Raw genomic sequence first — 23,046 nt, forward strand, 5'->3', positions numbered from 1 at the left:
AGATGATGAAATGATTTTTACCCAAAGTCATCAGCCATTATGGCTGAAGAACTTCCTCAAATTAAGTAATCTGAGGAACTCAAAGCAAAGTTAATTATCATATTAAAGCTGTGGAACACCTAAAATCCACAGAGACAGAAAGAGGGAGACAAAGAGGGAAGGAAGGAAGGAAGGAAGGAAGGAAGGAAGGAAGGAAAGAAGGAGAGAGAACAGAAAATATTCAGAACCACCCCATGGAAAAAGGAAAGGAGAAGCTGACCTAGACAACTGCCCTGGCCAGCACACTCAGAGTATATTGGGCCGAAGTCAAAGGCCACCCTTAGAGGGAGGGAGGCTCAGGAAAGATATTGCTAAAGGATTTTTACCTGAAATAACTAAATTCCTTTCATTTTGGCCTATCTACTGATTTGGTAAGGAATAGGGAAAATTGATCTGCTCCAGTGGCCCTAGTAAGACCACTCATAGTGGTCCCCATGAAGTTCTCTCTCACTGTAAATTAGTACATGGACATTTTGGTGCCTAAATCAGCCCTATGTGCATTTGAAATAGTACGAGCCAAGCACTGGGGCCTGATGACCTCCAAGTACTCATGCAAGAGGTAGGAGTCAGGGCTGAGTGCTAAAGACTACAAGACGTAAGTCACATAGGCCTGGGTTCAAATGGCAGTTCCACCTTTTGAAGGCAGTGTGTGTGTGTGTGTGTGTGTGTGTGTGTGTGTTTAATTTTTGTTTTACATTTATTTATTTTTGATAGACAGAGAGAGAGCACAAGTGGGGGAAGGCAGAGAGAGAATGAGACACAGAATCCAAAGCAGGCTCCAGGCTCGAGCTGTCAGCACAGAGCCCAACGTGGGGCTCGAACTCACAAACCTGAGCCGAAGTCGGATGCTTAACCGAGTGAGCCACCCAGGTGCTCCGGCAAAGTGTGTTTTTAAGCAAGGTTTAACTTCTATAAGCCTTGTTTTACACATTGATAAAAATGTGTATAATAACTCCTCCCAGGTGGGGGTGATTAAATGCTGCAAAGTTTTGTGGAGAGTGAGGCTCTGGGCTCTCAGAGCAGGAGGACCCATGCCCATGACCAGCCCCCTAACCCCTCCATCCTGGGAGGTCCCACCTATGTAACACCTTCCTCTGTCATCTCTAAATGTCAGCAAATGGACGGGGCTATGCTGCCTCCTTGCCAGACTCAGCTCACATTCCTCTTTGTATCCCCAGTGTCTCTCTCTCAATGGGTTTGCTTTGTTCCCTTGAATTATTTCAACTTGTGAGACAACAGCCACACTCCATCAGCAAGGAAGCTACAGCACATCTGTAGAGTTTTCACCATGCATTTAATAAGACAACAATTGTTATCCTCAGCCTAGTGATCGTTTAGAAATGGAGAGGAGACATGTGCCCAATGACAGCTAGCTATGTTAATATGAGATTTTGCTTAATTTGATTCTCATGGAAAACTGTGCTGTCTCATTATTAGCGCCCCTTCATTTCCAGATTTAAAAAAGAAAAAACTAATGCTCATAAAGTTTAAATGACTTACAAAGAAATGGAGTGAAACAGAGATCCTAGAATGTTTCCCAGGTATTTTTGACAATATCACACCACACACACACACACACACACACACACACCAATTAGTTGGTATGAATCTAGAGCTACTGTATGAATCTAAATAACATTCAACAGGAAAGATCAATTGGCAAAAAAAAAAAAAGGAACAGAGACAGATATTGAATAGAGGAAGCAAACAGAAACGGAGTCAATACCGCGCAAATATTAAGAGCCCACAGCAGATCAAGGTGGCTGCTGGGGAAACACTCGTCTCTCATTCTGATCATCCCATCTATGAGAAGGGAGCCCAAGAGTTAACTCAGACTCTCTCTGCTCTGTATTCACTCCACCCTGGGGAGCTGGAGTGATAATCTGATTGGTAACTTGGGGAGATTTAACAGGGCATGTGCTGCTCAGCTCTGCCCTGTTTCCTGGCGGGAATGGGGACACTTGAGTAAGGTTAGTGTTCTCTGCTGGCCTTCCCAAGGCTGCCATGACTGCAAGGGTCATTCTCTCCTATTCTTGGATTCGGTCATCAGGCATCTTTGGCTTTCACACCGACCCATATATCCTAACTCTGCCTTTATAGGGAATTAAGTGATTATTTGTCCTCTGTCTGCTTCCTTTGTCTTATTTTTAATTTAACCAAAACTCAGGCAGAAAGAAGAAGGCTATTTATTGAACTACTCAATCATCCCTAAGTATAAATTCTGGTATTAGCCACGTTACCTTGGACAAGTTGGTTACCTGCCTGGTAATCTGAGACAAATCACTTAATCTCTCTGAGCCTTAGTTGCAGCATCTCTAAAGTCTACTAAATACCACTCAGATTAGACATGAACATGAAACAAGATTTAATATGTATAAAGAGTAAGTATAAAATGTAAGAATATATATACACATACACAAGTTCTCAAACTCTCAAACTGAATCGAGTGTCAGAATCACCTGGAGAGTTTGCTAAAACTCAAATGGCTGAAGCCCCACTCCTCCCCTCCACCCTGTTTCTGGTTCAGCAGCTGAGGCTTGGAAAGTGCTGAAGCTTCTGAACTAGGACCCACACTTTGAGAACAACTGATATTACAAATACACACACACACAAACACACACACCGATGTCTTACTAATACAGCTCTTGCCACGTGGGACACTCAATAATACAGTGATCCTGACATTTTTGTTTTGTTGCTACAAGAAGAGAATACATCAAGGGAGTGGTTCTCAAACTGGAGTGATTTTGCATATGCACACACACACACACACACACACACACACACTTGCAAGGATATTTGTGACCTTTTTTATTGTCACTACTGGGGTTGGGGGCGGGGCTGCTGCTAACATCTACTGATCCATTGAGAAGAGGGCAGGGAATCTGCTAAACATCTTACGGTGCAAAGAGCCGTCCCCCACAACAAAGAATTATCTGGCTGAAATGTCAATAGTACCAAGATTGAGAAATCCTGCTCCAAGTCCTCTCCTAAATAACCCTCTGCCTATAAGTCAAGCATCCATGCGGACCTATTTTTCATACACACAAGCCTTTCTCACCATTTGATAGATACTTGACCCATTAGAAACCCATTAGGCCAAGGGGAAACAATTGTGGAACAATGGAAAGGAAGCTTAAGTTTATTTTATCACACTATGTTGGCTACATCAGTAGAAGACAGGTGTTGACATAGGAAAAGAAGGAAGAGTAAGTTCTGGAACCATCGTGCTTAGGGATGTGTAGCAGAAGAGGTTCCTTTAAGAGAGAACTAGAAATTTGTGAATAAAGACTTACAAATATGTAGGACAGGTATAAAATCATTGTTTAAATACAGAAATATAAAATAACTTACATATCAGTTGCTTGCTCATTAAATTTTCAGACTTGGAGTGTTTAGCAGTGTTAAGAGCTAAGGAAAAATCTTTTTCTCCTGGAAATGTTCCTGAGTTTTTTTTTCTATTAGCAAATAAACAAGACACAATTTTAGTACTCAGCAGTTTTAGGACTATGGCATAATTTGTACTTCGGGGGAATATTAGATGACATAATTCTTTTGAGTGATCTTTTCTTACACACACAGAAAAACTTGATTGGGAAAAAAATCCAAAATTTTGGGATCTAGATTCGATCCCACATGGGTTTTGTCACTTTCTCTGCCATGACCTCTCTGAGGCTGAGGCTGTTTTCCTTGTTAGTACAGAGCACAAGATTCAGAAATTACAAACTGGCAGTGCATGGGCTGAGTTTCAGTAGGCACTGAAAGCCCAGGGAAGTCCTTGAGGCAGGCCAAGTCGGGTATATATTGACATGAAACCTTGTTATCCACCTGGCACAGACAGTGAGCCATTAGACAGAACTGATGCCGGACCCAGGACTCTGACCCATCATCCATCAAGAAATAATCTCCTGGTTGCTTTTCCATGAACAAAACGAACTCACGGGAGGGAAAGAAAGTTCAGGAAACCATCTTGGTTTGGAGCTGCTATTTTTGCCAAGTAACTAAAGAACTTTGACAGGAAAGGGGCACACTCAATTTCAAATTGCCTTCTCTCATACCCCCAGGAAAATCTGAAGACTCGGTAAAGAGAAAGGAGTGTAGTCATAAATTAAAAGAGGGGCCCAGGTTGGGGCACCTGGGTGGCTCAGTCTGTTGAGCATTCAACTTCGGTTCAGGTCATGATCTGTGGTTCATGAGTTCGACCCCCAGGTCGGGCTCTGTGCTGACAGCTCAGAGCCTGGAGCCTGTTTGGGATTCTGTGTCTCCCTCTCTCTCTGCACTTCCCCTGCTCATTCTCTCTCTCTCTCTCAAAAATAAATAAACATTAAAAAAATTAAAAATAAATAAATGAATGAATGAATAAAAAATAAAAAATAAAGGAAAGACTGTAGATTGAAGGCGCCAGAAGGTACCACAGAGGAGATAACAAAAACCTCACATTTGGCACAATTTAAGACTGTCAAAAACACAGAGAAAATTCTAAATCTTAGAGGGAAAAAAGAACAATCAACATAGAAAGGAGCAAGAAAATTGGATATAAGACAATGGAGCAGTATTTTCAATATATACTCTGATATACTATTACCAGCCTAAAGTTTTCCCAATTTATACACATAGTTTAATATTACAAAATCCATACATATAATGTACAACATTAATGAATTAAAGACAATTACCACATGACCATCTTAAAAATGAAGAAAAATTATTTTATAAAACCCAACATCGAGCCATAATTTTATAAAATTCAACATCAATCCAGTCTTGACCTAATAAAGAGAGCCAAAACCTAGAGCAAATGTTACCCTGATGGACACGTTTGTGCACTGGCAACATGGCTCCTGGGTCTCCGGCGCTGATAGGCATGGCTGCTCCAGACAGGAGGGGAGGTCATTTTTGAAGCATGGACCTCATTGAGGAAAGCAGGTTTGAAAGAGTCCCAAAGTGGGTACATGCGGAAAAGAGCATGGCAGATGGGGCAAAGGGGACACAGAGTGGCGAAGAAACAGGGAGATAAAGAGGCGTCTGGGAAGGGGCCACCTCAAAATATTCCCTAAGGTCACAGAGAAACGTACAACACCCACATACCACATAAACACCATGCATACGACACACACACCAAACATATATCCCACCAACATACACGCCACGCCTACAGCACACGTACAACACATTCATACCACATACAAACTGCGCACACGACATACATATACCACATATAGAGCACTGATGCTGTACATACACCACGCAAATACACGAGACACACAACATACTCACAACACACAGCACACAGAAACATACAACACGCACGAGCACATACAGAATATATACACACACATCACATACTGCGCACACATACGTCCCACATACTCTACACACCACACATACACCATACACACTCCATCCGTATACCACACAGAGGAACACACATTATGTACACAACATTCAAATAACACACACACACACACACACACACACACACACACACACAGTTCCCTTCTCCCCCCTCTCGCCTTTCCAGAAGGCAATTCCTATGTCATTAAATCTTGGGGGAACCTGCCTTCCCTCACATTCACTACCTGGGGTGATGATAGGAGGCTCTGGGAAAAGAGTCAGGAAGGTCTTCACAGAGCCAATCCAGGACACCTGTGGGGCCACACCGGGGAAACTGGGGGGCCTGAGGAGTTGAACATGTGCATAATTTAGCAGCCTCTCTGATGTTCAAACCTCAGTCCCTGAGGCCACAGGAAAGGCCTTCAAGTGTCACGCTCGCTTTTGTTTTGTATGTTTTCATTACCCTTCTTTCTATAGCCTAAGAAATCTGAGTGCAAAATGTAGAACTGTAGGGAAGAAGGTGGATTCATTATATTTGGGATGGTACGTTGGGCTCCAACCTTGTAAAGAGATGACTCTTTTCTGCATATAGCAGCTGAGGTACCATATGTTCTGAAACAGTAGAGCATGCAGTGAAAAATAGAAGCTACAAGGGAAAAATGCTGTCCCAAGGAGTTTACAATCTGTGTTTAATTTGAAATACCATGGAAGAGGCACTTAAATCTCAGAAGTCTAGGGTCTGCTAAACTATTTCCTTTGTTCATTTTTTTTCCACAATTATGAGGCTTTTAGGACTGGCTAAGATGTAAAAAACCCAGCATTTGCCATCTATGTTATTAAATACTATATTTATTTTATAAGAAGAAATTTCCATTATCGGGCCAGTGTGTAGGAGAAAGAAAGAGGGAAAAGGCACGCAGGGTCTCTCTAAAGAGACATCTAGAATTTGGCACCACTTACCATCAGAGTGCTCCAAGTTTTTAATTTGCACAGTTAAGTTGCATTATATTTTCATAGGACATCGTTTTGGGACGAAAAGTCTCAGTCTGCGAAGCAGAATAGACTGAGTAAGTAGGGGAAAAAGTCCTGGAACAAAGAAAAACACCACAGATGTTATTCAGGCACACCTGAGGTGACATTTAAACATTGTATTAAAGAATGAATGGAGTTTCACCAGATAAACCAGGTGGGAAAGAATGTTCCAGGACAAGAGGGCCCCATGCAGAGAGGAACATAGCACAAAAAGTCAGAGTGTGTTCAACGACCAGTACATTGTACAATGCAACAGAGACACAAGATGCTCAGATAATCAATGAGGGGTTGAGATTGGAGAAGTACAAACAGGGGCCACAGATACTCCCATTTATCATTCAAGGACTTTTCTACTGCTAGTGAAAAAAAGACCCAATTCCAACTGGCCTAAGCAAAGGAGGGGGAATTTATTATTTCACTAAACTGAAAGATCTGGGTGTAGGCTAGGGGTAAAGCCAGATTCAGGGTTCAAGCGAGGTCATTGAGGATCAGGTTCTCCCCAGCCTTCTGCTAAGTTGACTTCGTTCTTAGACTCCACAAAGAAATTTCCAGAATCAGTTCCAGAATCACACCCCAGGGCCCAGACTAGGGTAAGGGGAGGGAGGCACTAAATTCAAGGGGCAACCCAAAAATTCAGGAATCAAGATAAATAATATTTTAGTGCAGTCTTTTACAGATTCAAAATTAAAGCAAAGAAATCTGTGATGAGCAAGTATCAAAATTTTAAATAAAGACTAGATCAGTATTACTGATGTTTCCTTTTGCCTCAGGCTCGACTCTGTCTCCAGTTTTAAATAAAGGCAGACTCAGTAATGATGCTCCTGAAATAAAGGAGTGAATGGATTCCTAGAGGTGGGGAGGGCAGACTCTGATGTCCACCACATCATGGTGGTAAGTCTTAACTTTATCTGTAGGCAGCGGGCAATCACAGAGGAATCTTAATCAGTCAAGAGGCATAAAGACAGTGGATGGAAAGAACTGATGGAAGGATCAGAGGAAGGAAATTCAGGGACAGGAGTTAGGAGACTATTTACCCAAGCCAAGACAGGTAAAACACAGGCATAAAGCAGTGTCAGTTGGGGATGGCATGAGGGAATGCTGGGGACATGGGGGACAGAACTGAGAGGTAATTAGGAACTGAAACAGTAAAACTTGGAAAAATGAGAAATGTTAAATAGTCAAGGACAGTTCTCTGGTTTCTGGCCCTAGCAGTTAGCTGGATGGTAACACAATAACCAAGATGAAGAATGTAGGATGTGGGCAGAGTGGTGATTGGCCCAAAGGATGCAAAACAAAGGTAAGGAAGAGCTGAAGTTCTAGACAGACTGACTTTAAGGTGGCAATACCCCGCAGACAACAGGATCCGAATCTCATGAAAGGTCTGGACCAGAGAAGTGCCTTTGGAAGGTAGTAGCCTGTGTAAGAGGTAGTTAAATCATGGGAAGCTTACCAAGTTTGCCCAGGGGGTGTGTACAGAAGAGAGAAGGCTGTGGATAGAATCGATATCACTGGGAGTTCTCACTAGTGCAATTTAAAGAAATAACCCTGGCCCTAAAATATTTTCCTTTATTGATCTTACAACCCCCAGAATTTTTGGTTTTGACTCTCGGAATGTTCACGTTACTCCTGCCTCGGATTAAGTCACTAAAAAGCATTCCGATGGACCACAAAGCAAGTTAACATAGCTAAGGGAGCCACCAAAGGGACAGACACGGAGCTCACAACTTCCAAACAGGAGAAGGGAAAACAGAATGAGAAAACTCGCACTACCTATTGGGTTGTGACTGCCTTAAACGACCTTGGTTCATAATTAATCTCCCAGGTTGAGCCTGAAAGAATTAAAAAGTTCTCTCGTACACCTTGTACACTCCATAGTATCTGATTACATCGGAGAGTTAAGAGAAACAGAAAGAAGAAATGCAAAGAAAAAAAAGGAGTTCAAGGGGCCCGCAATCCGGGCCCCCTGTAGGGGCCTGTGCTCTTTCCTACCACCCTCCAAGTTAGGACTGAAAGAAATCAGTCACCACTGGAGGCCCCTTGCTGGTCCCAACCGTAGGAGAAACACGTGAAGGCAGCATCTGACGCTCAAGACAGGGCAGACAGGACTCTTGCTCTCCTGCCCGTCTTTGAACATAGGGGCCGAAAAGTAAAGGAAAGTGTCTGAAATATCAGAGCATCCCATCAGGAGATGCATGATTCAGTAACAGTCTGCAGTGTAACTTTTTTTAAAAGCCCAATGATGTACAGCAAGGAGAAAGATTACTTTCATTTGCAGCTAAGGCCGGAATCATTATTTTTTATAGTGTGAGGTTTGGCGGACTTTAAAAATCTCTTGTTATTCTAAAACTTTAGCCTGTTTTTAATTAAGACACCCATGTCAGTTGAAAAATGTGGCATATTTGCATAGAAATAAATAGCAAAGCAAAATCTTAATTTTAAGCCATTTTAATCACTTTCCCAGACACACTGGTAATTACTTCGGGTTGACACCACCAAAGTGCTTTCCAGCTGAATACAGTCGTATCAATTGAAGTTTTCCCGCGTGCAGAAAGATGATATACCCAGGATATCTCTGGGAGTGGGCAAATCACATTTTTCATCAGTGCCTAATAATTAGCAGAAATTCATTACTCTGTGTTTGTTTGAGCCTGAACAATATCAGCCTGTAATTACTGGTAGCTTAGGGCAAGGTAAATATTTGATGTGATGCTGGTAAATCAGTTTTTAGTGATACAAGGAGTTAGCTGATCATGTATTTCTTTAGCCTTTAATAAGATTGTAAGTATTAACCACAAAGGTGAGGCTGAACCTTCCCCATCTGTTGTTACGCCTTCGTGCTGCAAACAAATAACAGGAAAGAGAATGGCTGTTGGAACACCAAGCTAATGAACCCCTGGGGGACCAGGGCTGTCTACTTGGGTTAAAAACAGGAAATTGCTTTCAGCAAATTCAGTGCAGGAAAAATGGCTACAGTAGCCTGATCGCTAAAGTCCTATTTACTGTTACAGGGCTAAGCTTTGGTCCAGTTTTGATTTAAATCTTTAATTTTTTTTTTCTTTTTTGAGTCTGAGTGCCTGACACTAGAGGCAAACTTAAGCTTTTCTGGTTGCTTTACTAGATATTTTTTAAGTCTTAAAATCAAGCAATATTCTTTATGTAAAAACACAGCAGGTAAGTTCTACACAAGCCTCTCTAGAGGTTAATATAAAAGAGCCCATAAAAGCACATAGGACTTCGTAATGGACAAAACATGAACACCTGCACGCATTGCATTTATACCACTACAGCTCAGCAAGGTCGGCAGAGCCAGGGGTACGGAGAAAACAGAGTCTCGGCAAAGTTAAAGCACTGATGGGAGCTCACAGTTTTGGCCAGCGGTGGAGTCAGGCTGAGCACGGACCATCTCACACCTAGTTCGGGACTCTTTCCATGACCCCACATTTACCTCCCGGTCAGTGTCAAGACCAACCCATCAGCGGTGGCTTCAGAACCAGAGGTGGTAGCCTCTCTCAAGGCTTAGGAACACTGGCAGCACATTGCACAACAGAAGGAGGCACCATACGAATAGCTCCCCAAAGCACAAGTCCCCAGAACACTGTGTAAATAAATACCTGCCTAACTGAATAGGTGGTGAACCAGAGAAAGGCATGAATTGGAAAACAGACTTGGTGGGTATCACTTTAAACTTCTTGAGCACACGGATACTGTTTTTCTCTTTTATTTTTTATTTTTGAAAGAGGGGGAGGAGGGGCAGGGAGAGGGGGACAAAGTATCCGAAACAGGCTCTGGGCTGACAGCAGAGAGCCCGATGCGGGGCTTGAACTCATGAACCATGAGATCATGACCTGAGCCAAAATCAAGAGTCAGACGCTTAACCAACTGAGCCACTAGGTGCCCCTATTTCTCTCTTCTTTGTGTCCCACAACCTAGCACATTATCCAAGTGGCAGAGGCTCAGTAACTATGTGTCTTATTCATGTGTTGAGCTGAGAGGAATGGGGAAGACAGAAGAAGAAGAATCCAGGAGGGCATACTGATCCGTCCTCAAACCTACGGCAGATTATTCCTACAGTGAAGTTCCAATTAAACCTCCCCTCTACTCAGAAATCATCAAGAGTTCCATATTGCCTACCATTAGCCTGGAATTCAAAGCTCTCATCAATAACCCCTCTCACCCTTAGGATCCATCCAGAATGGATTATTGTTATTTCCAAAACACACCCTAGTAATTCTCACTTCTATCAAACTGGCTCATGCTGCCCCTTTGGATGCTATTTCTGCCTTTGAAGTACTAGTGACCTGTTCAAACTCATCTCAAAGCCTGTCTCCCCCCGTGAAGACCTTTCTGATTTCACCAATTGAATAAGATATCATTCTCCCCTGAACATTCATGGTTGAAGCTTTCTGGGTCTAGCCTCATACTCTGCCTGAAATAGGCTGAAGTAGATGCAATTATCAATATTCATATGCTTCAACCTCAAATGACCACTTTTCCCATATTTGAGAACCTCTAGAGGAATGGAACTCCATGTGCTCCTGGTCAGTGTCCTCTGCGATGCCTGGCCTGAAAAAACAATAATTTTCAGCCAACAAAAAAGTCACTGCATGCTCCTTAAACTCTTCCATTTCCTTTAACATATTCACTCTGCAAGGTATATCAGGCCCCAAACTGCTGTTACCACTCCCCTCCCCTGCCACTCTCAACATTGAATCTGTTCTTGAAATTCCAACTCCACAATAGTTCCTGAACTAAAGCTAAAGACAGTTGATTATCATATGTAACTACAGCCTATAGAAATAAATATGAGCTGTATATTTCATTTGTTCTTTTATTCAGCTAACATGCATTGAGCCTCGTCACTTTCCAACCATTTGGAGCCACCAGATAGACACAGCTAAAATATTTGGTCTCTGTCTTCCAACCACAGTCCAATAGGGAAGACAAGCAAGAAAGCCAATGATCGCCAGAAAATGTGGCAGGTACAACGAAAGGGGTACACGAGGTCCTATAGGTCCAATTCTACTTGACAATAGAATTACAAACTAGTGTAAGATGAATTCTTGAAAGGACAGTGTTGAGTTCATCTTTCCAATAACCACATGGGGAGATGGAAAGTCTTGCCTCTGGTCATAGAACTTGTGAGCATCCGGGCCAATGATTATTGCCAATAATAATCTTCTATTTTCATCATCATCATCTGTGTCAAAAATGTGTTTGCATTAACAAGAATTTTATTTGGTTTGTATTCTTACATCCGCAACTAAGATTATCAATATCTTAAATAGTTTACATAATAAATTGAATTCATATATAAGTTTCATCCAGGTAGAAATAAAATGGATTTTTCAATTACAGGAAAACAGCAAAATCAGCATGGTACTTTGAAGAGGCCACATACTTATGTCATTGACACTGATATCAATGATACATACAATGTCATTGACATCAATGTGGGAATAGCCCACATCAGCTTTGGAACTCCTCTTTTAGAAATGCCCCTGAAACATCAGGAAGTAACCTAACATAGTGGTTAAGGGCTGGTCTCCTGAGCCCCAGAGTTTCTAGGTTCAACCTTGGCTCTGCCCCTGACGAGGTAAGTGACCCACGCAACTTGCCTAATGGCTTTGTTTCAGTTTTCCCACGTAGGGAAAGAGGAATAACAGCAGACCTACCTCTAGAGTTGTCGTGAGGATTAAGTGAATTACAATTTATAAGAGGTTAAGAACAGTGCCTAGCCCATGATTGGTATCACACAAACCTATTTAAATACAAATAAAGCCAGTAAACTTCATGAGAGAGTAAGCATGATGAATTTCTAATTATGCTCCCATTCAAGCAAACAAACAGAATTCTAAAACCAAACTCTAGAAAAACAATTTTTCTAAAGCACTTTTATGCTGTAGGTATTAATGATAGTAGTCCATCATTGGCCATTATTTATGAATATGAATATTTATTTCTCTATTTGTTCATTGTTATTTAATTTTTGGCAAATCTTTCACACACCTGTTTACATGTTAAAAACCTCCCAATGACGAAAACCATGCTCTTTGAACTTGCTCTCAAAGGCGCCAGATCCAAGTGGGCAATGTTTGATGATGGGGATTAACTGAACAAACACGTTCCTTTGCCCTCTTTACTTGACTTTTTGGTGCCTGTGCATACATTTCCTTTCCATTTCGTTTACCTTGATTTTCTTTTGAATGTGGAGGGCTAGTGGGAAAGATGGCTTACCATTATCATTAAGTAGGCTTGAGTGATTTGTACTATCATTACATTCCCACGAGGTGCAGTCTGCTTCAGGGCTACCGTTTTGCTGGTAGGTCATCGAAGACTTGAGGCAGGTGTCATTTAGAGACAACCCTGGGAGAGACCTACAGATGAGGAGAGGCCGTGACTTCACAGCAGCACACTGTTCCCTATCTGATCAAAGGGCTCGCTTGGTTGGATCAGCCTGGAGAGCCTTAAATTCATACTCCAATCAGTGGGATGAAGTAAATGATACAAAATATAATGACAGACTGGAACTGAGTGATTCCCTATTTTGTGGGAAACAGCATGTTACCAAAACATAAAGATAGGGGACATGTCAGGAAAAAAAGATGATGCTGGAACAGATAGAATTAAAACCACTTACAAAAATCCCCCTCAAAAAAAAAAAAAAACAAAAAAAAGACAAATCAAGCTACTTCAACTCTAAATATAGATTCTTGCACAATCTATACTCTAATGGACTACTTTGTTAAATAAAATCTCTACATGGAACTTTTCAAATGATGGAAGACCCTTTGAAAAAAAAATTGCAAGGAGAAAAATTAAATCTTCGGAATATTCTTTGCAAATAAGAATGAGGCAAAGTCAACACAGTGACCACCAAACAAAATACGTTTGTTTAACTGAAAGCAAAAAGCAGGTTATAGACAAGATACAACACATGACCCTGAAAAGTCCTCCTAAGTATGTCTACCTTCACAATGAATTATTAAACAATATTCATGTGAGAGATAAGTGAAACTGGCAAGAAGCTAGATCTGTTCCAAAATGATGGATGTGTTACAGCCCTCACCAAAATCTCCCAGCCTTGAGCTCAGAGACCCAGTGCAGTATCTGTGGCACAGGTGGCTGAGTTCATTAGCAAAGACAGTATAATAGAAACATTCCCTTAAAGTGGAAATGATTCTGTATAATCTATTTGAACTATTACCAAAAATTAAGAAAAAGAAAAAATTTTTTTGTGGGCTTCCAAGGATTGAAAACAAGGTTAGAGGGCAAGAACTACATAGGAGATGTATGAGGTCAGGGAGGTGACACTTTTTCTGCTGTCAATATCTGCTTAGCAGACACAGCGTCAACTACAAAATCAGCGTCGTCAATGGGTAGCCTCCCTCACAGTGCCGCCTTGGTACTCCAGAAGTATCTCTACTCTTTTTTTTTTAATTTTTTTCTTTACATTTATTTATTTTTGAGAGACCGAGAGAGACAGCACAAGTGGGGAAGGGGCAGAGAGAGAGGGAGACACAGAATCTGAAGCAGGCTCCCGGCTCTGAGCGGTCAGCACAGAGCCTGACGCGGGGTTCAGACTCACAAACTGTGAGACCATGACCTGAGTCGAAGTTGGACGCTTAACCAACTGAGCCACCCAGGCGCCCCTCTCTACGCTTATTTTTAAGAAAGCCTCAGCTTTGTACCATATCTACTGATTAATGTATAAGATACACATTTCCAGTGTGCCTGGGAAATGTAATAATATCAAGTTGCCTGAATTTAAAGAAACAAAGAATTTTCCTGATGATGGTATCACAGAGGCCCTCTCACCAGCGACTGCACACCTTCAAAGGTCAAACTGTTTAGGAGTTAAGGACTTCACCTGTATCATTTCAAGAAGGGTGCCAAATTAAACCCTTAAAGAGAAGATCGGCAAATCCATTTTTCAAAAATGTTCTTGCAATCAATTTGTCAAGGGCGTCTGAAAAGAGTGATTTGTGATCAAAAGTTCTTTCCACAGAAAATATATACATTTCCACTCTGTTTCATGACTGACAGGAATAGCCAATATTAATACACTTAATTATTTATGGTTTGACCTTTACTTTTCACAGAAATTCAGAGCAGCATTCCTTATAAATTCAAGATAATGACCATGCTAACTATTTGAATATAAATCAACTTTTTTAAATTAAAGGTGTGACTACTACCATTTTGATTTCTTGTTGAATAATGAAAGGAGAGAAGAAAATCAAAAACAGAATTTCAATGCACCCAGATAATCTCTTTAATTTTATCTCTTCACATGTGAACTCAGTTCCTTCTGTGAGCAAGGCACTCACTGTACTATATATAACATGAAAAAGGAGAGTTCAGAAAAAAAAAAGATGAAATAGAGCCTTCCATTTTAAAAGACAAAATTTTTTATTAATAAGGCCTAAGAATTTACCTGAGAAGGCAAAATTATTAATAAGATGACATTAAAAATACAAAGTAGTGTATCTACAGGGACAAAATCATCTGATACAGAGAGTATCCCTGACAACTAGGAGAATGACAAATAAAGGAATAATTGCTGTCAAATTAAGGCATGGGCAGCCTGTTCTTCTGGGAAAGATTTTTGAGTAAGTGAAATTCTGAATGGCGTCTGGAGGGAGGTAGCATCTCAGCACCTCGCTTGCCTGTAATGCCCTTTTCACTCACCTTTGTGAATTGCCACTCTGTTTAAGCCAAGGTTGTTCATTCACTAGTCAGCATGTGTCAGCCACTGTGCTGGGCACTGTGAATACAGACACTGAAACACCTGCATCCTGTCCTCAGAGAGCCTCGTGGAGGAGACAGTCCCCTAACTCAACGTGAGGAAGGTGGCAACAGCCTCATCAAGTCGCAAGAGAAAGACGGTTCTACCTGGCAAGTTAGAGATGTTTTTCAAAGGCCAGAAGCTGAGTTGAGAGGGGAACAGAGGTTCCAGAAGAAGAGTGGGAAGGAAGGCCACAGTGAGCAAAGCCACCGTGCAGTTGGCAGTGCACCAAGGTGGAAAAGAGTACGGGCTTCCACTTGACCGGAGCCCATAAGCTACGGGACCGCCAGTCTCACAGAAAGCTGATGAAGCCGGAATGAAAAGAAGGTTATTCATGTACAAGTCTGTTTCTGCATCAGCACTGTACGTATGTCAAGAAAAACAGCAATTTATTTTTTTTAATAATTTTATTTACTTTTTTTTTTTTTTTTGCCCCCAGCACTATTATCCAATTAGTCTATGAGCAGCCAAGGAGGGAAATCATACAAAAGACTCCCACTTTACTCTTTGGCATTGTTCTAAAATTAATCTTTGTGAGGGTAAAAGAAGTCCATATGGAAGTACTTCTATGTTGGATATTGACTTGCAGAACTAATTTCAGTTCTTAAATAGGGCAATCTTAATTATTCAGAAAAAAAAACTAATGTATCATATGGGATAAAGACTGCATTTATTAGCAAGCACTTTGCTTAATCAGCCTGATAGTTACTATTGGCCAGACAAGTGCTTATGAATTATGGCATTGCTTTTGGCAAAACTATTTATCTGTGTGACACGATATGTCACTTTTGAACTTCAACTTGACATCCATAAAATTACATTTTCATCAAACTGAAAGATCAAGCTTTCTGTGCTGACTCACTTGGGTCAACATTTTGCAAATGCCTAGATTTACCACTTGAACCATAAACCCTTTGTGAATAATTTTGTGCACTGATGTTTGATAGCCTAGGGCACAGATCATAATTTCTGAGCAAAAGAAGAGGTGTCAAAGCAGAAAGCATTTTCTTTCTGCATACAGGATGACTTACTCCGAAGTGTATTCTCATCAGTTCATTTTTAAATCACTGGATAAACACTAACTTTGTAGAGTTCCAAAAAGAGAGTAAACACAATCAGTGGTGTATCCTTTATTTCTTAGGATTAGGAAGGACCATCACCCCCACAATCGGAGGATTTTCACTATGTTTAACAAGCTCTTGCCACAGCTCGTGGTGGTTCCCATCTTGAAGTTAGACTTAATTTTTGATTTTTTAAAAACAGGCAATGAAGTAGAAATTTTGGAACGGAGCAAAAGGCCTAGAGATGCATGAAGAATTATTCTGTCTTGAATTCTCTATCTACCCAGAATAACCCTACCTGGCATCGTCTGAGTCCTGTTTTTGAGGGATTCTTCTTTCATATGAACAAGCAGATTGGGACCTCTTACCTGGTAAGTGAAAAAGAGGGTTTGGCCTTCAGATGACTGCATGGAAGAAAAAATGACCCAACGCCCCAATAATCTCTGGATATAAGTGATGAAATCCAATCATAACTCGATCACCTTATTTGAGGATTTTTAAATGAACAGGTTTCTTGTGATCTTTACTAACCACATTAAAGAGCAATCTGGCACCATTTTGGAACAACATTTTTCACAGCAAGTGTGGGAGTATAAATATCCTATTTGGTGTAATAATATAAACTTTCTCTTCTGAGAAAAGCGCATACCACTTTTGGTGATTTCTAGAAGAACAGTTTGTTAGTTCCCCATCTTTCCCAAGGAAAAGGAAGAGAAACGTTAAGTATGGTGACTGTTAGGGTGACTTCACTAAGGGCTTCTGGAAGAAATGATGACAGAAGTTCTCCCTGCAGGTGGTAAGTTTGAAGGCAAAACTTTGGGGAGTGCTCCACCCCAAGAAGCACCTTAAATGGGAATGTTATTGACAGAAATGACTGGGCAACTATAAACGTGGAAAAGCAGGTGCCTGGGGCTTTAGAGCCATCTGCAAGAACCATTCAGATCTTACCTAAGATGATACTGAACTCTAAGGAGAAGGTTGGATCTGGTGTTGGTTAGTGGGCACTTACAAGAATCTCTCATTGACAAGACTCGTCATAAACCAGTTTTGGTAATATTGGTATAAACCTTGCAGATTCTCTCATGTTAAAAACCCAACCTTCTGAGTGAGATGACTGAGAAAAACGATACATCACCCATGATACTTTCTGTTGCAACTAAGAGAAAATTCAGTCTGGCCTGGATTGAATAGCAAAGTAGATTTATGAGCTCACTTAACTAAAAAAGTCCAGAGATAATGAGAGCTTTAGGCCAAGCTTGATATACAATTTAACCATAGCAGGAAACACCCAATGTCTTTTCAGGTCTGACTCTCTCGTAGTCACAAGTAGCTCACAGGGCCAAACATGTTTCCTTATTCAAGCTCAGGGGCACAGGGCAGCTGCCTAGGTACCCACAGAACCTCAGGAAAGTTCCCTTTCCAGAAAATTCCAGAAACATCTTAACTCTCATTGGTGTGAATCCCATGCCTGTCCCTGAACCAATCCATAAGCCTAGTAACCAAGGCAGGTATCTTGTCAAGTGATGGACTTTAGGTCTATAGCTAGAAGTATTTTTCTTCTAATGATCTGCTCTAGCCCTCGACTTAATGGTTTTCACGTTGAGCCAACTCCAAGCAGACTGTGCAAGGAAGACTCCATCTCAGTTGTGTCCTCAGGAGAGCAGTAACTGTTTCTGCCTTCCACCAGGGAGTACAGAGCAGGAGGAGCCTGGTAGGAGTCTGGACAAATCCGGCTCACCTCAGCTCCAATCTTATTTTCAGCTGAGACTTTTACCTCCTTGCTTTTGCTTGAACTAACTTTAGCTTGGAAAGCCCTGCTAGACCGTAAACCACTTGGGATTGATATCCTACTATATAAAAGTCCCCTCTGCAAAGTCGTGGGGGGTTTTCCTTCTCTCTTTTAAATTTCAAGGTAAGCATAGCCCTTTTAGTAAGACCTTACTAAGGATTAAGAAGGAGTTAAAATATTCCAATATCCTCAATTTTTCTACCAAGTTTCCTAATATGGCTGTCTTTGTAGGCAAAATATCCTACTCGTGGGAAAAATAATAGATGATTCTCCAGATTTGAATAGTGAGATTCACTGCCCTCAATGTCCTGAGATCAGCCAATTCCACATTTTTAGGTGTGTTTATCTAAAATACTCCTTTGGGGGCATCTGGGTGGCTCAGTTGATTTTTGACTCAGGTCATGGTCTCACAGTTCATGGATTCGAGCCCCACGTCGGGCTCTGTGCTGACAGCTCAGAGCCTGGAGCCTGCTTCGGATTTTGTGTCTCCCTCTCTTTCTCTGCTCCTCCCCCACTTGTGCTCTGTCTCTGTATGTCTCAAAAATAAATAAATATTACATTAAAAAAAGAAAGAAAGAAAATGGTTAGTTACTGTACTAATTAGAATATGGATCTGGCTTTAACAAAGGCCAAGCAACAGTGACTGAATCAAGATAGACCACTTCTTTCTTGTACGGGGAGAAAGGAGCAAGGGGTATAAGCTGCTCTACCCAGTTTCCCATTCTCTAAGCATTATCTTCATCTCCATTGTTGCTCCCAGCACCACATCCAGGCTCCAATCACAGCAAGGAGAACGAGGAAGAGTAAACAACTTCCTTTCTAAAATGTGACCTGAAAGTTGTGCAGATCAGTCCCACTTGCTGCCAGTTGGCCAAAATTAGTCACAAAGTCACCCTTAGCCACCAGGGAAGCCAGAAAAAAAACTAGTCTGTAGCCACGCAGCTCCATGCCAAGCTAAAATTTGGGGATGTGAGGGGCCTATTTCTAAGAAGGAAAAACAGGAGAATGGATATTGCAGAATCTAGTGGCCTCTGCCACAGGAACCCAGCATTACAGTTTGCACGTTTGTGTCCCCCTAAAATTCACATGCTGAAATCCGAATCCCCAAAGTGACAGTATTAGGAGGTGGGCACTGGGGTGGGGCTTACATCATGAGGGTGGAGCCCTTGTAAATGAGATTACTGCTCTTATAAAATAAGATCCACAAAGCTCCCTAGAACCTTCCACCACGTGAGGATACAAGAAGTCTACAACCCAGAAAAGGGCCCTCACCTGACCGTGATCTCCACACTGATCTCCAACTTCTAGCTTCCAGAACAGTGAGAAATAAGTGTTTGTGGTTTATAAGCCACTCGGTCTATGGTATCTTGTTATAGCAACCTGAAAGGATAAGACAGCCAGGAAGCCCTGGAGGGTCAAGAAACAGGAGAGACATGATCTCTGAACAAGAGAGGTGGTGAGGTGTCTACCAGCCCTGCTGCAGAATCTTCCACCATCAACAGAGGACACTGCTTCCTACTGCCGTGAATACATTCTGGCTGTCCTTTCATCCTTGAGTCACTCCCTCGAGAGCCAGGGTCCCGGGCCACAGTACCTGATCGTCCAAGCCTAAATCCTGGGCTCATGCCCTGGCAGCCAAGAGGCAGTAAGATGGAAATCCTGCCTCCCACCAGGACTATACCTGATGAGGAATTCCCCCAAGAATAAAGAGGAAATTAGATACTCGATGACCAAATCGTAATGGCAGATGTCCACTACAGATGAGGACATAGTTTCTGTCAACTACCTTTTGTCAAAGCACCTTGTTAATTGGCTAAAATCAATGGATCTTAGAGGGGTTGTGGCCCTGGCTCATGGCCTGGTGACTAGAAAACACACAGACATAACCTTAGGCACAGCGGTGAACTCTATTAATAGAAATATTTGGGGCATTGTTTTAGGAATCAAGGAAGCAGTTTTTATATTCCTGTAGCCTCAGGGTTTCATACGCATGGGGAGAAGCTTTCTATTTGTTTCAGAAAACATAATTTTCTTTCATCTAAATAAATCTTAGAAATCATCACATTCCACATCTCCATGAATGAATTTCTTTCTCTGAAAATCTTGCTTAAACTTGTTGGCTAATCAAGAGAACCTCATCATCACGGACAACCAACACTCTCTATGAGTAGGATATGAGACTTGATAAAGGCACAGAGGGTTTATTAAAAGGAAGATGTTTGCCCTCAATCTATCTGCAGCAGTGTTTCTGGAGGAGGGCACTATTGTCATTTGGGGTGGCATAATTCTCCATGGTGCAGGACTCTCCCGAACATTGCGCAATATTTAATATTCCAAGCCTCCAGATACCCAATGCCAGTAGCACCTCATTATAATGTACATTATATGTTATGCATATTTTATTATGTATATTATATGTTATACTATGTATGTTTATAGTGTAATGTAATATATAATGTATAAATAATATGTTATATACATAATATGTAACATATTTATATATTTTTTACATTATACATAATATATTATATATGGACAGCCAATGGTTAACAATCTAGCTGAGGAGATAAAAATACAAAAAAGATGTGACAATCAGGGAGCAATCGGCATAGGCTGGGAAATGATCCACAGGGGCACTTCATACCATGCCTGGCATTTAGAGGTATGCAATAAATGTTAAATGAATGAACAGATGGATAAATGAATGGAAATGGGGTTTAACCGGATGGGATGGAATAGCAGCACACAGAATCCTGATGGAGCATCTGGAGAACAGTAAATAGACCTGTCAGGTATGAGTAGGGTTTCTGAACAGACGCAATGTCCAGGTGGAAGAGGGCCATCAATGTCTGGCAGGAGTTTGAGTTTCCCCACTTTGCCACACACATAACATGTGATTTTGCCCAAGCTAATCAATTCCCTGCCTCTCATCCTCTTTTATTTATTTTATTTTTTTTTTTTTATAAATAACAGAAATTTATTTCTATTAGTTCTGGTGGCTGGAAGTCCAAATCTGGGTACCGGGTATGGTAGGGTGAGGGCCCTCTTCTGGGCACAGACTTGTTGTTGTATCCCCACGTGGTGAGAAGAGGTCTGTAGGGTCTCTTTTATAAGGGCACTAATCCCATTCATGAGGGTTCCACCCTCATGATCTACTGACCTCCCAGAGGCCCTACCTATTAATATCCTCACTTTTGGGAGGGCTATAATTTCAGTGGTCTCATCTTCTTTTAATCTTCAACATGAGGGCACCTGCCCCAGATAACAGTTGTGAGGATGGAATGCTCGAAAAACTGGGGCACCTGGCTGGCTCAGTTGGTGAAGCATGTGACTCTGGATCTCCAGGTTGTAGGGGGTTTTTTTTAATTTATTTTTATTTATTTTTGAAGGGGAGAGAGAGACAGAGCATGAGTGGGGGAGACACAGAGAGAGAGGGAGACACAGAATCCGAAGCAGGCTCCAGGCTCTGAGCTGTCAGCACGAGCCCAACACGGGGCTCCAACTCACAGACTGTGAGATCATGACCTGAGCCAAGGTCGGACACTTAACCGACTGAGCCACCCAAGCACCCCTAAAATCTTAAAAAGAGAGAGAGAAAGAGAGAGAGAGAGAGAGAGAGAGAGAGAGAGAGAGAGAGAGAGAGAAACTAACATGGTGTTTCACTGGCTGACAATAAATGATAACTATTATTACTACTATCTTATGTCATGATGGCAAGTTAGATTTAGACTTAAAATGTCTGAGTGGAAGGCAATGAGGTGAGAAAAGCAACATGTGCAAAGTGGGGTGAAGAATTGGGAGTTGAAGTATAGAAAGGGCTAGAACAGGAGACCAATTCATCCTGAGCACTCAGCACTTTTCGTTTAAAATAATATGGTGCTGTGGCATCTGGGTGGTTCAGTTGGTTAAGGGTTTGACTCTTGATTTCAGCTCAGGTCACAATCTCACGATTTGTGAGATTGAGCCCCTCGTGGGGCTCTCCACTGATAGTGCGGAGCCTGCTTGAGATTCTCTAAATAAATAAATATGTAAATATATATATAAATAAATATAAATAAATGTATTAATTATAAGTATATATAAATAAAATAATATGGTGGCATTCCAGGGGCACTTGAATGGCTCAGTTGGTTAATCTGACTCTTGATTTCAGCTCAGGTCATGATCTCACAGGTTTGTAAGACTGAGCCTGGTGTTGGGCTCTGTCCTGACAGCACAGAGCCGGCTCAGGATTCTCTCTCTCCCTCTCTCTCTCTGCCCCTCCACCACTTATGCGCTCGTGCTTTCACTCTCTCTCTCTCTCTCTCAAAATAAATAAACAAAAAAATATATATGGTGCCATTCCAGGTTTTCTCAGTCCCCAGATCTTATGTTTTTTAAAGTCTTTACAATAAGATATACACCATGGTATTAACAGTATGTACAAGTCAGTTTGTGATTGCAGGTTTTATTTGCCTTTTCAGGTTTATAACATTTTCCAATATTTTCATAAGTCATTTTAATCTCTCATTTTTTTATTTTTCATGTAAATATTTTTGGAAGTCACAAGATTTATAGTGAAGTCAACATTGAAAACTGGGAACTCTTTAAGACGTCTTCTGATCATTAGTTGATAATTACTGAACAGCCCAAATGGACCGAGCAAAATCATGCCACTAATGTCTGCCTCAAATGACCAGCAACCCACAGGGAGCCATTGCAAGTGACCAGACGGCTTCCCCACAAAGCTGATGTACCTTCCGGGGCAGGAATGAGTTATATGCAGAGAAGCAAAGGGAGAGGAGAGGGCTGGGGCTTTGTTCCCAGGCCACTGGAGCTCAATGACTTCCCCAGCGCTTTTCACATCATGTACTATCAGAGTTTCTTTCACTATTGGGTAATTATTTGAATGGGGTTCAAATAAAAAACCACTTATTTAAGACAAATTGTAATGACATTGCTTTCAGTTTCCCTCTGAGTTGGTCACGTTACTTTGCATATAAAAGACAACAAATATTTGTTGATGT

This window comes from Panthera pardus, unplaced genomic scaffold, assembly GCF_024362965.1.
Source record: "Panthera pardus isolate Hobbes unplaced genomic scaffold, ASM2436296v1 HiC_scaffold_6, whole genome shotgun sequence".
Lineage (NCBI taxonomy): Eukaryota > Metazoa > Chordata > Mammalia > Carnivora > Felidae > Panthera > Panthera pardus.